Consider the following 12622-nt stretch of genomic DNA (forward strand, 5'->3'; position numbering starts at 1 on the left):
TTATGCCCCCAATTTTGCCATTTTATTTGTTGACGATTTTGAACAATGCTTTGTTTATAACTGTAGACATAATCCTTTTCATAGTAGCGTTCGCCATTGGCGACGCTATATTGATGACATTTTCTTTGTTTGGACTGGGACTTGTACGGACTTGACTGTTTTTCTGAGTTGGTTAAATTCTTGCTCTCCTGATCTTAAATTTACTTTTCAATCTAGTAAGACTCACATTGATTTTCTAGATCTTACTATTTTTCCTCACGAAGGAGGTTTGTCAACCAGACTCTTTACCAAACCCACGGCTCGCAACACTTTGCTTGAATATTCAAGTAACCATCCTCGAGGTTTGAGGGATGGTTTGCCCTTCGGGCAATTTCTCCGTATACGCCGAAATTGTTCTTTTAGAAGTGACTACTTTACAGAAGCAGGCAAACTTGCAGAGAGATTGCGACAACGTGGCTATCCACGCAAACTGGTAAAGCGTTCAATGAAAAGAGCGTGGTATAATCAACGTGAATTTTTGCTGATCCCTAAAACTAAAAAACAGATGAATCGAATTCCCTGTGTTACTACTTTTGGAACCCAGAGCAATCGTATTTCGGCGATTATTCGTAAACATTGGCCGTTAATTAAATCGACTGGCATCACCAATGAGGACCCCCTTTTTTCTTTTAAAAAAGGAAAAAATGTACGGGACCATTTGGTTAGGGCAGCTTTGCCCTCCGAAAAAACTCCCAGTCTGACAACTATGTGGGGTTTAGACAAGATTGTGGGACACTACAAGTGCGGTGGCTGTGTCATGTGCGATTCCAGCTTGACCACGAAACAGTTCATTCATGGCAATATTTGTCATGATTTGAGAGAACATTCAAATTGTAATACTCAGAATGTAATATATGCACTGTGGTGTCCCTGCGACCTTGTCTATATTGGCCAAACGACCCAGAAAATAAAGATACGCCTGGGTCAACATAAGAGCCGAATAAGATGTAAAACTGAGAATGCACCTTTGGTAGCACATTTTCTGGAATTTAATCACGCTCCTACTGACATTCGTTGGCAGGTTATTGAGGTAATACATGCACCCTTGAGAGGAGGTAGTATTACTAACATCTTAAATAAAAGTGAATGTCGCTGGATTTTCCGTTGTAACAGTATAAATCAGGGTCTGAATACTCTGGAGGAATGCCATTCTCTTGTTGTAGGGTAGGAGGTACTTCTATCAACTTGCCCTGCCTAAATACTGCAGACTATGATACTGTTTAAATGATAAAGGTGTTCTTTTCTTCTTCTTTTTTTTTTTTTTTCCTTTTGTCCCGTGAAACTATACTGTTGGGATTTTTTTGATTATTGTAATGTAGGCGATTGATAATGATGTATGATACTATAACAACATATGGTAACCTGAATACTCTAGAGGAACGCCATTCTTTTGTTGCAGGGTAGGAGGTACCTTTTTCAGCATTCCCTGTCTAGATATTATTGACTATGATATTGTTTAAATGTTAAAGGTTTCCTTTTTCTTTGTCCCATGAAACTACACTGTTGGGATTTCTTAATTATTGTAATGTGGGCGATTGATAATTATGTTTGACATTATAACAACATACTGTCATTAGTACAAATATGTGTATTAAAATGTAATGAAACCATCTTGCACTATCGAGACGATATAACAATGTATTTTGATCGAAGGAAAAACATTTGTTAGTCAATATGCAATGCTATAGTTAAAATTATGACTTTGTGATTAGTTATTATCGTTTGGTTGTACTATATATGACAATAATTTGTGAAATTGTTGGGATGATGACTTTGTACTTTTAATATTTCTTTGTCTATTTTTCCCTTTTTTTGTGGTGGTAAAAACAATCAGTTTTCACTTTTGTTTGGTGCTGGGGTCTTTAAAGTAGTTTCTGAGTTTTCCTTTCAGTATAATTTACCTCTTTTTCTCTTTCTCTTAGCACGGCCACTTTCGATAAATTGCCTTTTGCTACAGTGGTATAACTGTTTGGCATTTGATCTCGATATTTATTAGTGTGAGTCTTCGGTCGCTTGAAGCCGGTATTTTAATTGTGGTTTAATTTTACAATTGAACAACATTAAATGAGGCTCCACTCATAATAAACTGCCCTTGTATCAGTCCGATTTGAAATTAATATTGGGACTTTAGGTGGCATAAACACTGACATCGAGCACTATGATATCAATTATGTTTACGTTTCTTTTCCTTTACCTGTTTCAAAATGGCGCTGTGGTCTAACTGTTCAAGTCTCTTTTCTATTGCTATAGCCCTTCGCGGCGTCTTTAAACCCGGCAGAGACATTTTGCCTTACAGAAACTGCTGCCACTGGTTTCGTGATATATCGTGCGGTGCTTTACTCCCGGTAAGCGCCCGTGTTTGTTTGTTTAATTGTTTAATACGTTTTGGTGCCGCTGGTTTGCACTCGTAATTGTAAGTATGTTGGGTCCTGAGATTCGTTGTTTGTCAAAGTCCCGGGAAGCTCTTTCGTTTGTTTGTTTGTAATGGAACCTGGTTTTTCCAGTATTCGTAATTTGGAATATGCAGGATGATTCTAGTGAGGTTGGTGCGAACTATTGCACAGCATATTTGAAATACAATTGGCAAGAGGTGTTGAAGCCAGATTCACTTGCTTGATTGGCATTTTGTGGCAATATCTTGCACTTTAGGCATGTTTTATATTGTATTACCACACACAACTTATTCTGTCATTTTTAATATCGGGAATACGATTTCTGTTGTATTATGAATGATTACACACGAATTTAAAGCTTTCACTTAGCTAGCTTTAACATTTAATAAGTCTAATCCTTTTTCTCCCCCTTTGTCCGTGGTGTTTATCATGGATTTAATAGGGCAAAGTTGAGGACGATTTGTTTTCACTCAGGTGCGAATTATTGCATAGCACATCTGAAAAATATATTTGATAAGATGCGTTGAAGCCTGATTGACTTGTCTAATTGGTATATGGTGGTAAGATGAGGATGATGACTAACCACATATGCCTTTAAAGCTTTCCACTCAGTGAGCTTTACCATTAAATAAGTTTATCCTTTCTCTCCCCCCCCCTTCCCCCCCCCCTTCTACTTTGCTGATCAGCTTGGATTAAATAGGGTGAAGTTGAGGACGATTTGCTCGCTCCATGACCCCCTGAATTCATAATTGTTTACGATCGGCACTTCAAACTGAGGTTGTTGAAGTCTTCCTGACGTTTGCATATTATTTCAAGCGACTTCTGAAGTTTAGACCGCTGGAGCAAAATAACATTGCTATCTAAATTTGTTTAACACAGAAGTAAGTCACCTTTGAAATTAATGGGTGGCAGGATCTGATTGCACATTGGTTTTTAGTTGGTCATTATATATCTTTTCCACTACACCGGTGGTTCTTTATTGCTAACTCTGAATTCTGGCTTGGTGGAATTTTTCGAAATAACCTTTTTTCAAATTCTGGTCGCTTTCTTTTCTTTTCTTTCTCTTCTTTCTTTCGTAAAATAATACTGTCTTTTGGCCCTTTCTTAAATGTTCATGATGTAATGCAAATTTTGCAATTTTAGATCACTTTCTTAGGATGCTCAGTACATTTATCGTCCTGAAGATGACCATGGATTAACACCACAGGTCAAAACGCCGTCGACGCTATTGTGGCTGCAACTATTGGAGGACATACTTCTTTGTCTACTGGAGTTTTATGAAAAATAGTATAAACTCCCATGTTATGTACTTTTCTCCTTGTCTGCCACTTGTCTGGTCATGTATATGTTTTTAATGTTATATGTACCAGCTTAATACACTGAGCTGTTTTATTAAATAAACTTTGTATGCTTTTCTATTAGGGTCTCTTTCCTTTTTCTTCCTTTTTCTTTTTCTCTCGTTTACATAAATTCATGCTTTTATTGTTTTTGGATATTTGTTTTTGAATTGTACACTCTGAACCTTTTGTTTCACCAAATGCATGGCAGTGGTGGCAGCTTTTCTTCACAGAAAAGGTCTCTTCGTCTATCCATACTTAGACGACTGGCTGCTGAAAGGTCCATCCCCGCTGCAGGTGAGGCACGACTTCCAGATCTGTCTACAACAGTTGCACGATCTCGGCCTTCATGTCAACATGGAGAAGTCAGTGCAGCAGCCCACCCAGACCATCCGCTCTGTTCTGGACACAAGCGTGGGAAGAGCGTATCCTTCGGAGGAGAGACTGTCTTCGATGAGACAGAAGTGCAGGCTTCTGCTCCAGGTGCAAAATCCAACAGTCCGGCAGGTGGCATCCCTGCTAGGTTCCATGGCGTCCTACATCTTTCTCATTCCCAACGCCAGGCTGAGGATGCTGCCTTTGCAGCAGACTCTGGGGGACCGGTGGGATCAGTCAACAGGTCGCTGGGAAGATCAGATATGTCTCTCCCAGGCAGCGAGATCTTCCCTCACATGGTGAACTCAGCAGCGCAATCTGATGGTGGGAGTCCCTTTTCACCAGTCACTCCCAGTGCAATCGGTGGTGACAGACGCGTCTTTGCAAGGCTAGGGGGGCACACATGGGGTGCCTTCAGACAGGGGCGGTGGGTGAGATTTTAAAGTGGTGTGGCGCAAACGAATTAGCATACAGCACCGTAGCGAGCGAGCGCAGCGAGCGAGCCCGAACCCCAAGAACATTTTGAAGAAAAAAAAGAAAAATCGTGCATTTTCAAGCAAATTTGAGAAAGCAGGAAGGTTAATAAAGCAATTGTGAAAGTGCAGTTATTACATTAATAGATGGCATAACATAGGTAGCTGCCCAGGGCGCCAGACTTTCAGGGGACCACTGATAGAACCAACTCTGTTCTGCAGAGAGCCTTGTCCTGATGACCGTGAATAATTATTAAATAGATTTTTTTTAAATATTGTTTTCCTTTAATATATTTGTTAATGTGGTTGATGTATGATTTTCTATTACAACATTTTCAGAGAAAGTGTATGTTTGTGCTTCATGCAACATCTATAAAAAGTTGCTTTTAGATCAAAACAGGTCCTGAGATATGAGAAATGGCAGGGTGTCACGGAGACTACTTTCAGCAATATCAGTGAGCTGCTGCTGCTGTGTTACAATACTGAAAACTCAAGTCACTGTCCTCGAATATTAGATGTAAACGAAACACATGTGGAGTTTGTACGATTTTGCCGGTGCACTGACAGTGACCTGGCCACAGAGGGCAAGAAAGAGCTAATATTGGATCATAAATTCAAAGGGTTCCGAATAGGTGCCCCCAAAATACGTTTGACACAAGGCCGCCAAATCCCTTAAGATGTCCATGAACCAAGCAACCATTCCCATTGTAAACCGTTGCTTAAGAGCAGTGTGGGCAGTCCCTAGATAAGACACCCCAGGTACCTGAACATTTGAGATATGTTGAGTGACCGAGGTGGCCTCCACTGCTCTCGCTATCTCAGCGCATCACCTTTACACCCAAATGAGCCGTCTCCAACTACACGCACAGTAGATCACATGCACGCGAACTTTGAACTGTCATGGACAAGGGTATTTCTCAGCACTCAGTGCGTCCCAGGCACGGCTGCCCCACCACTCGGAGGCCCATCCAGCTCACTCGCTGCTCTCCATGAAAATGATGCTTGTAACCGCTGCTCTGCATCAGGCCTGCCCAACTTAACACGCATCTGCATACAACGAACCTCAGTGGACTTGATCAACATGTTCATGGGTTATTCTGAAAAATCACGCTGAAACGTCCCTCCTGAAACCACTTTGGACACCCTTGCCTAGAACTCTAATCTCATCCTACTACTATTTATTCCATTCCAAATGCTTTTAATTCATCACAATTCTCTGATCAGTAGTAATCCAATATCATAACAATCTTTAATTTCCTTATCTGGATGAGCAGCACAACATAGCATTGATGTAAAACAACATCTGCCAGCTCCTTCATTGCTTATTACTGATGTGAGCTCACGGACATCACACAAAATGCAAATCTTGAGGTTTCAGGACATCCTTCTCCCCTGCCTAGCACGCCCTGCATCATTTTAAACCACAGAGACAGACACTTGTAGGTCACCCTTTGCATGTTGTTTTACACACAGGGATGTGGGAGCACTCACACATGAACCTGCCTTTCACAGTATTTATCAGTTGTTGGCTACGATCATGGTCCACATTGTAATGTAACACCTTACATAATTTATGTGAGATTTCCTTAAGTGTACGTAGCAGCACACACACACATCTTTGCTTGTTCTCCTTTGCATTGGTTAATTACTTTTTTATTTTTCTTGATGAGTTTTCTAGCCATACTCAAAGCATTGAGCCCTGTACACCAATTACAAAATAATTGAACAGAGGGGAACTGCAGAATCATTTTCATTTCACGTTTAGGAAACACAAAGGCCTGTACTTAAGTCTTACGAAAAACTATTAAAGGCAGGCACAGTGCCCAGAGTTCATGTGAAGGGTGCTTCGACATGAGAATTGGACTTTTTGCCAGTATTGTTTACACAAAGCAAGAATTGTCGCCACTTGGTGGCGGCCGGTACATTTTGTGAGTCTTACACGAAATAAACGTTTTCCATAAAGAATAAAATTGGACACTGCAAGCAGATATTATGGTTTCAATCTGAAAGTTAATAATTTGCATAACTCCAATTTTGTGATTTAGACAAGAAATCTGTAATAATAGTTGCGACAGCCTGGGACACCAGACACTCCGGCCATGGTCATGAGAACAAGCAAGTTTAATTCCCAACGAAACAACAATATTGTTTAACAGCTGCTAGTAGAAATTAGGACTAACACTAGCAAACACTGCTCATCAGCAATACTTCCTAACCCTAGTCCTGGTGGTACCCAGGTAAGCACATTAACTTTCACAGACAACCTTCGGCTCTGCCCAAATTACCCCAACCATTGCCTCAGCCAATGCGGGGTCAGGAATAGGCCTTTTTGGCTCTACGCACTACAAGTGGCCACTACTCCATTTGTAAAACAATAAGTGTTGTGGCCCAAAGTTTTTCTCAGAAGCCTGCAGCCGGAGCTACGAATATCGTGTGTGCCAAATACCACTGTTGTGTAGTCTTGATTCCACTTCATGCCTCTCTTATCCACCAACAGACCACACCAGTCCCAATATCTCACTCTAGCAAGTTCTTTTCCATGCCTATTTTCTCTCTTCATCATTGGTTCCCATCTTTTGCTTCCTCTTTTATGCCCCCTCTTGTGTCTTGCTCTTTTTTGCTCTAGGTGAACGTCTGATGAGGAAGAGCAAGTGTGGGACCCAAAAATAAGTGCTGGTGGGCCACACCACAACCACATCTTTCTCTCTTTTCGTCAGCATCAAATTATGAGGAAAAATAAGGCCTGGTCCCCAAAAACGAGTTCTGGTGCCCATTGCCTGCAATCACGCACACAGATTAAGCACTGGGCCTAAGATTCTGAAACAATGGCCGAATAGCTGCCTGGCTCGTTCTTGCTCCTGTGAGTAGTGTAAGCAGCTCCATTGCTTTGTGAGCTTTGCTCATGCTCTGCAACACCCTATTCCTATCTGGACTGTCAGTCCTATCAACTGTTCCATCAAGGTCTCTCCTGTAGCCGCCAGGTATCGTCAGTGTAGTGCAGAGTGACTGAGGGCCCATGCCTCTGTAAGCAGCATGCCGCAGTGCTCATAACATATGTGCCAATGCGTTGAGATCCACATTTAAATCTAGTTCAATTATTGCCATTGGCTGTTAGCAGAATGGGTCTAGAAATGCAACATTTGCCGCACATTTCCCCAAGTGTGCCCTGAGGAAAAACACAAAACTCTGTGTATCAACATTTAGGTTTCATTCGGTTTTCATCAATTTTACCGACCCCTGCGCTTTCAAAACAATTTGACACGTTTCCAGAACATTCCTAATGTTATTGGCTAACTTAGCTTTAACAAGCACACATTTCTACAATGTACCACAAATAAGCGTGAAGGTAGAATTATACTTAAAACAAATACCAAACATATTGCAATCTTTAGCATCTCCACATACTCTGCCCTTTATTAAGGATATTTTCGGGATGGGTTGGGGGGTGAGGCGGTCCAATCTCAAGACCTCTTTATGTTTCTGTACTTTGGTCATTTCGTCAGCATTTTTTTTGTCCGAATTCAAACCTGGTAAATCAACTTGATGCATGCTCATACGTGTGGAGGGTTCTGGGGCCGTGCAGCCCTTCTGTTTAATAGTGCTGTTCATCGTGGCTGCACTGCTACAGCTTTTACCACTTTATTTATCCACTTGACGAAGGCCAGGGAATCAGAGTGGACTCGCCAACAGTGAACCTTATTTCTTGATTTTTGAAAGCATAAGTGCCAGGCCTCAATGGTTTACTCAGAAGCCGGCAGCCAGTGCCTTCAACACCGGAGTGCTGAATATCAAAAGTGCGTAGACAAAAGGACTCCCTCGCTGGCTTCTTTCATCCACCACCAGTTGCGGCTCGTGGGGTGTCGCGGGGGGGGGGTGTATCGCGGAGGTGGGGGGGGGGGTTTGAAATAAAATTAAAAAGTCCTACCTGAGCAGGTCGGTCCGCTGCCTCGGGTCCGTTGACGCAATGGCACCTACACTCGGGAACAGCCACGCATCACTGACTGCTTGCTTGCAAGTGGGCGTGCAAAACCCTCTCAGCCAATCCTGGCGCTGCTGGCAGCGCCAGGATTGGCTGGGGGCACGTTTTACACTCCGCCCGCCTGCCCAATAGGAGACCGAGGTTTGAGCCTTTGCTCAACCCTCGCTCTCCTAATGGGCATGCGCCAGAACTGCAAAAACAAGTGCGCATGAGTGGGCACGGTGCGAAAATTCGTCCTCCGTCCCCACTCATGCGCACTTGTGCATTGTGCTGCTCCATGCCCCTGGTGACGGTCTGACTGCATGTCAGTCAACATGACGCTGGACCGCCCACGGGTGGTCTGACGTCATGCTGACTGACATAATTGTCAGCTTTATTCCCTCACCCGGGCGTTTCTTTCGCTTTCCGGGGCTTCTTCTGGTCGCGCGCTCCGGCTGCCGGGAAGAGAAGTGGGTAGCCGCGGGTCCAAGCAGGGCTGGCTGGTGGGGCTACGCCCCTACGCCCCAATGGACGCACCGCGGCTGCCTTCAGATACAAGTACGGTGGTCGTCAAAGGAACAGACCCACCACATCAATATGCTGGAGCTACGAGCAGTCCACCTTGCTCTGAAAGCTTTCCTACCGGCAATCGAGTCCGACTCGGTCCTGGTCCAGACCGACAACACGACGACCATGTTCTACCTAAACAAACAGGGTGGAACTCGGTCGCGTCCTCGTTCCCTGGAGTCACAGGCGATCTGGTACTGGCTTCTCGTCCGGAACCTCTCGGTGGTGGCAGTACACCTTCCAGGAGAACTAAATGTCAAGGCAGACGCACTCAGCAGGCACTTCGAAGATCAGCCAGACTGGGTGCTACACGATGAGGTGGTGGCGGACCTTTTCCATCGTTGGGGTCATCCAGAAATAGATCTATTCGCAGACGACGAAAACACAAAATGCCTCACCTTCGCGTCCAGGTTCCACCGTCCAGGGACAAGGGGGAATGCGCTTTTGATGGACTGGTCAGGGATATTTGCCTACGCCTTTCCTCCCCTGCCCCTGATCCCAAAGGTGGTGTCCAAGCTACCCAGATCCAGAATGACGATGATTCTAATAGCTCCAGACTGGCCACGGCAGTGGTGGTACCTGGACCTTCTTCATCTGTCGGTACTTCCACACAGGAGGCTACCTTGCAGGCCGGACCTGCTGACCAAGATGGGCGGGAGGATTCTTCATCCCAACCTTCCCTCACTGAACTTGACAGCATGGCTCCTGAGGTCCTGCAATACGGACATTTGAATCTGCCTCCTGATTGTATGCATATTTTGAAAGCAGCGAGACGACCCTCCACAAGAGCGTCATATGCGTTTAAGTGGAAGAGGTTTTTTCTTTGGTGTAGAGAACATCACCTTGATCCTACAAAGGGGCAGGAGGATGTCATTCTCCCTTACCTTCTGTGATTAGCAAGATCAGGGTTAAAGTATGCTTCTATCAAGGTGCATTTATCTGCCTTTACGGCGTACAGAAGATCTCCTAGTCAGCCCTCCTTTTTCCAAATGCAGGTGGTCAAGGACTTCTTACAGGGGTTGAAGAAAGTATATCCCTCTGTTCGAAACCCTTCTCCTCCGTGGGAGTTGAACCTGGTGTTATCTAAATTGATGGGCCCACCTTTTGAGCCAATCCACAGAGCTTCCTTGCAGCATTTGTCTTGGAAGGCCGCTTTTCTGGTAGCCATTACATCAGCGCGAGATCCAAGCGCTGTGTACCAATGAGCCTTACACTGTTTTCCACCATAACAGAGTAGTTTTAAGGGCGCATCCCTCTTTTCTCCCTAAGGTGGTGTCTGATTTTCATATCAATCAGTCCATTTCCCTTCCATCCTTTTTCCCAAAGCCAACGACACCGGCCAAGCGGTCGCTTCATTCCTTAGACCTCAAGAGGGTGCTTAAGTTCTACTTAGAAAGTACCAAGGGCATAAGGAAGACAGATCAGTTATTTGTCAATTATGGCGCCATGAGAACAGGCTTCCCAGCCGCTAAGAGATCCATTTCCAGATGGATTGTATCCTGCATTACCTTAGCTTACCAGCTGGTGAAAAGACCCTTACCGTTGCCTCCTTAGGCGCATTCCACTGGGGGGAAAGCGGCCACAGTTGCGTTCTTACATGACGTCCCGATGTCAGAGATCTGCAAGGCTGCAACCTGGAGATCAGTTCATACCTTTACGAGGCACTACTGCCTAGAATCTGATTCCAGGACTGATGCTCAAGTAGGCCAAGCCTCCTTGAGGAATCTATTTGGATAGCTTAGTTTTGTCTAAGCTTACTGATCACATTTCTGTGTTCTCCTTTGCCCGCAGGAAGATGAGGTGAGGCTCGCTATTCTATTCTAATGCTTATGACTATTGATGAGGATCCCCTGGAAAAGAAGGATTAGTTACTTACCTGTAATCCTAGTTCTCTTCCAGGGGTATCCTCATCAAAGTCATAAGCAACCCTCCCGCCTCCCCGGGCAAAGGATTGTTATAATTTGAAGATATTGTTAATTCTTCGTACCATGACTTTTTTCAGTCTCCGCAAAGAACAACTGACCTAACTGTCACCCTTGAGGCATGATGGGAAGCTGGGGGTCAGGTGTGCCTTAAAGGCACGGTGTCAGTTTATTGCTATGCAGCTACAGGTTAGCTTTTCAGTCTTGTTAGACTTGGTATTTGCAATGCAGCCTGGGAGCTTCCTATGCTTTCAGTGTTTTATGAGGATTTCTACTGTTTGCTGAGCATTAAAACAGTTTCTAAACAAATGTTATTGTTGTTTCTCCTGTTTCTAATGCATGTTTTTCATGTATAGTGGAAATTCCTTACAGCATGATTCAGCTCTGGTGTTTATTAGGGTGAAATTGCTTATTTTTATATATATATATATATATATATATATATATATATATATATATATATATATATATATATGGATATATATATATGCGGGGCACATATAATATAGTGTTTCCGGGGTCCCGCGCATGGGCGGGAATATTCTAATGCTTATGACTTTGATGTGGATACCCCTGGTAGAGAACTAGGATTACAGGGAAGTAACTAATCCTTCTGGATGTCCCAAAAGCAGTACAAATATGACTTTGGACTCTGCAGAATACTTATTTTCACATTCGCTACATTGGACTTAAGTGCGTGTCTGGAATCTGTAGGCCTAACGGAAGTTAATCTAGCCATGGGCCCCACATCCCCATAGGGGAATAATAAAGTGAAAACACAGTAAAACACACTGACTTTCCCTGGCATGTTTCTTTTCAGTGTATAAAGCCTATTCCATGTCACCACCCAATACAGCATAAGTCCTGCCACACCATTCACTTTGTAGCTGCTAGGAATCTCCCCTGCGCAGCCCGTACACGTGTGCACACGCATGTACACATGTATCTGCATGTAGCCAGCCCGGTGTCCCTTACTCCAGCTGCTGCGCAGTGGCCTGGTCAAGCCAGGGGAACACCAGTCAAATCCCCGTGCAGTCTCTTACATCCTGAGTTCACTGTGGGTGAGTCCCAACTTATGAGACTCCCCCCACAGTAAAAGCTCAACAATTAGGTGCTCAAAAAGCGAAACATCCGGGTGGCCCATAGTGTCAGAACCACCTTCTAACACACGCCGCGCCCAGCTGATTCCTACAGGGAAGAAGTAGCCACTCTACATGGGTACACTTCCCGTAGTCAGCGATAACTAGTTATAAGGGGTTCTGACCAGACCCCCCTTACTGACCAGTTATCCGCTTAGACCACCTACTCCTCCCATCCATGAAATCTCCACCCATGACAGGGATCCCGGACTACCCTAAGAACACTCCGGGCTCTATGTTAGATACCTCTAGGTCACTCATGGTCTACATGGACTCAGCCTAACTAGGCTCACCTTTGCCCTTGGGCATGCAACACTATGCCTACCACTTCTCCGGACAAGGGTCCAGTGCCTAAGCACCGATGCGGTCTTCTGGGATAGGTCTAAATCCCATCCCCTGGGTCACTAGCCAGTCTCCCT

The 12622-nt window shown here is 44.2% G+C and overlaps 1 long non-coding RNA gene across 1 annotated transcript; it reads left to right on the forward strand.

Annotated features, from left to right (window-relative positions):
• Window positions 1-2270: 2270 nt before the first annotated feature.
• On the forward strand, window positions 2271-3850 carry LOC146871855 (uncharacterized). Its single transcript, XR_014959617.1, has 3 exons — window positions 2271-2384; window positions 3119-3313; window positions 3576-3850. It is a non-coding gene; the product is annotated as an uncharacterized LOC146871855 (long non-coding RNA).
• Window positions 3851-12622: the final 8772 nt, after the last annotated feature.

This window comes from Triturus cristatus, chromosome 1_1 (assembly GCF_964204655.1).
Source record: "Triturus cristatus chromosome 1_1, aTriCri1.1, whole genome shotgun sequence".
Taxonomy (NCBI): Eukaryota; Metazoa; Chordata; class Amphibia; order Caudata; family Salamandridae; genus Triturus; species Triturus cristatus.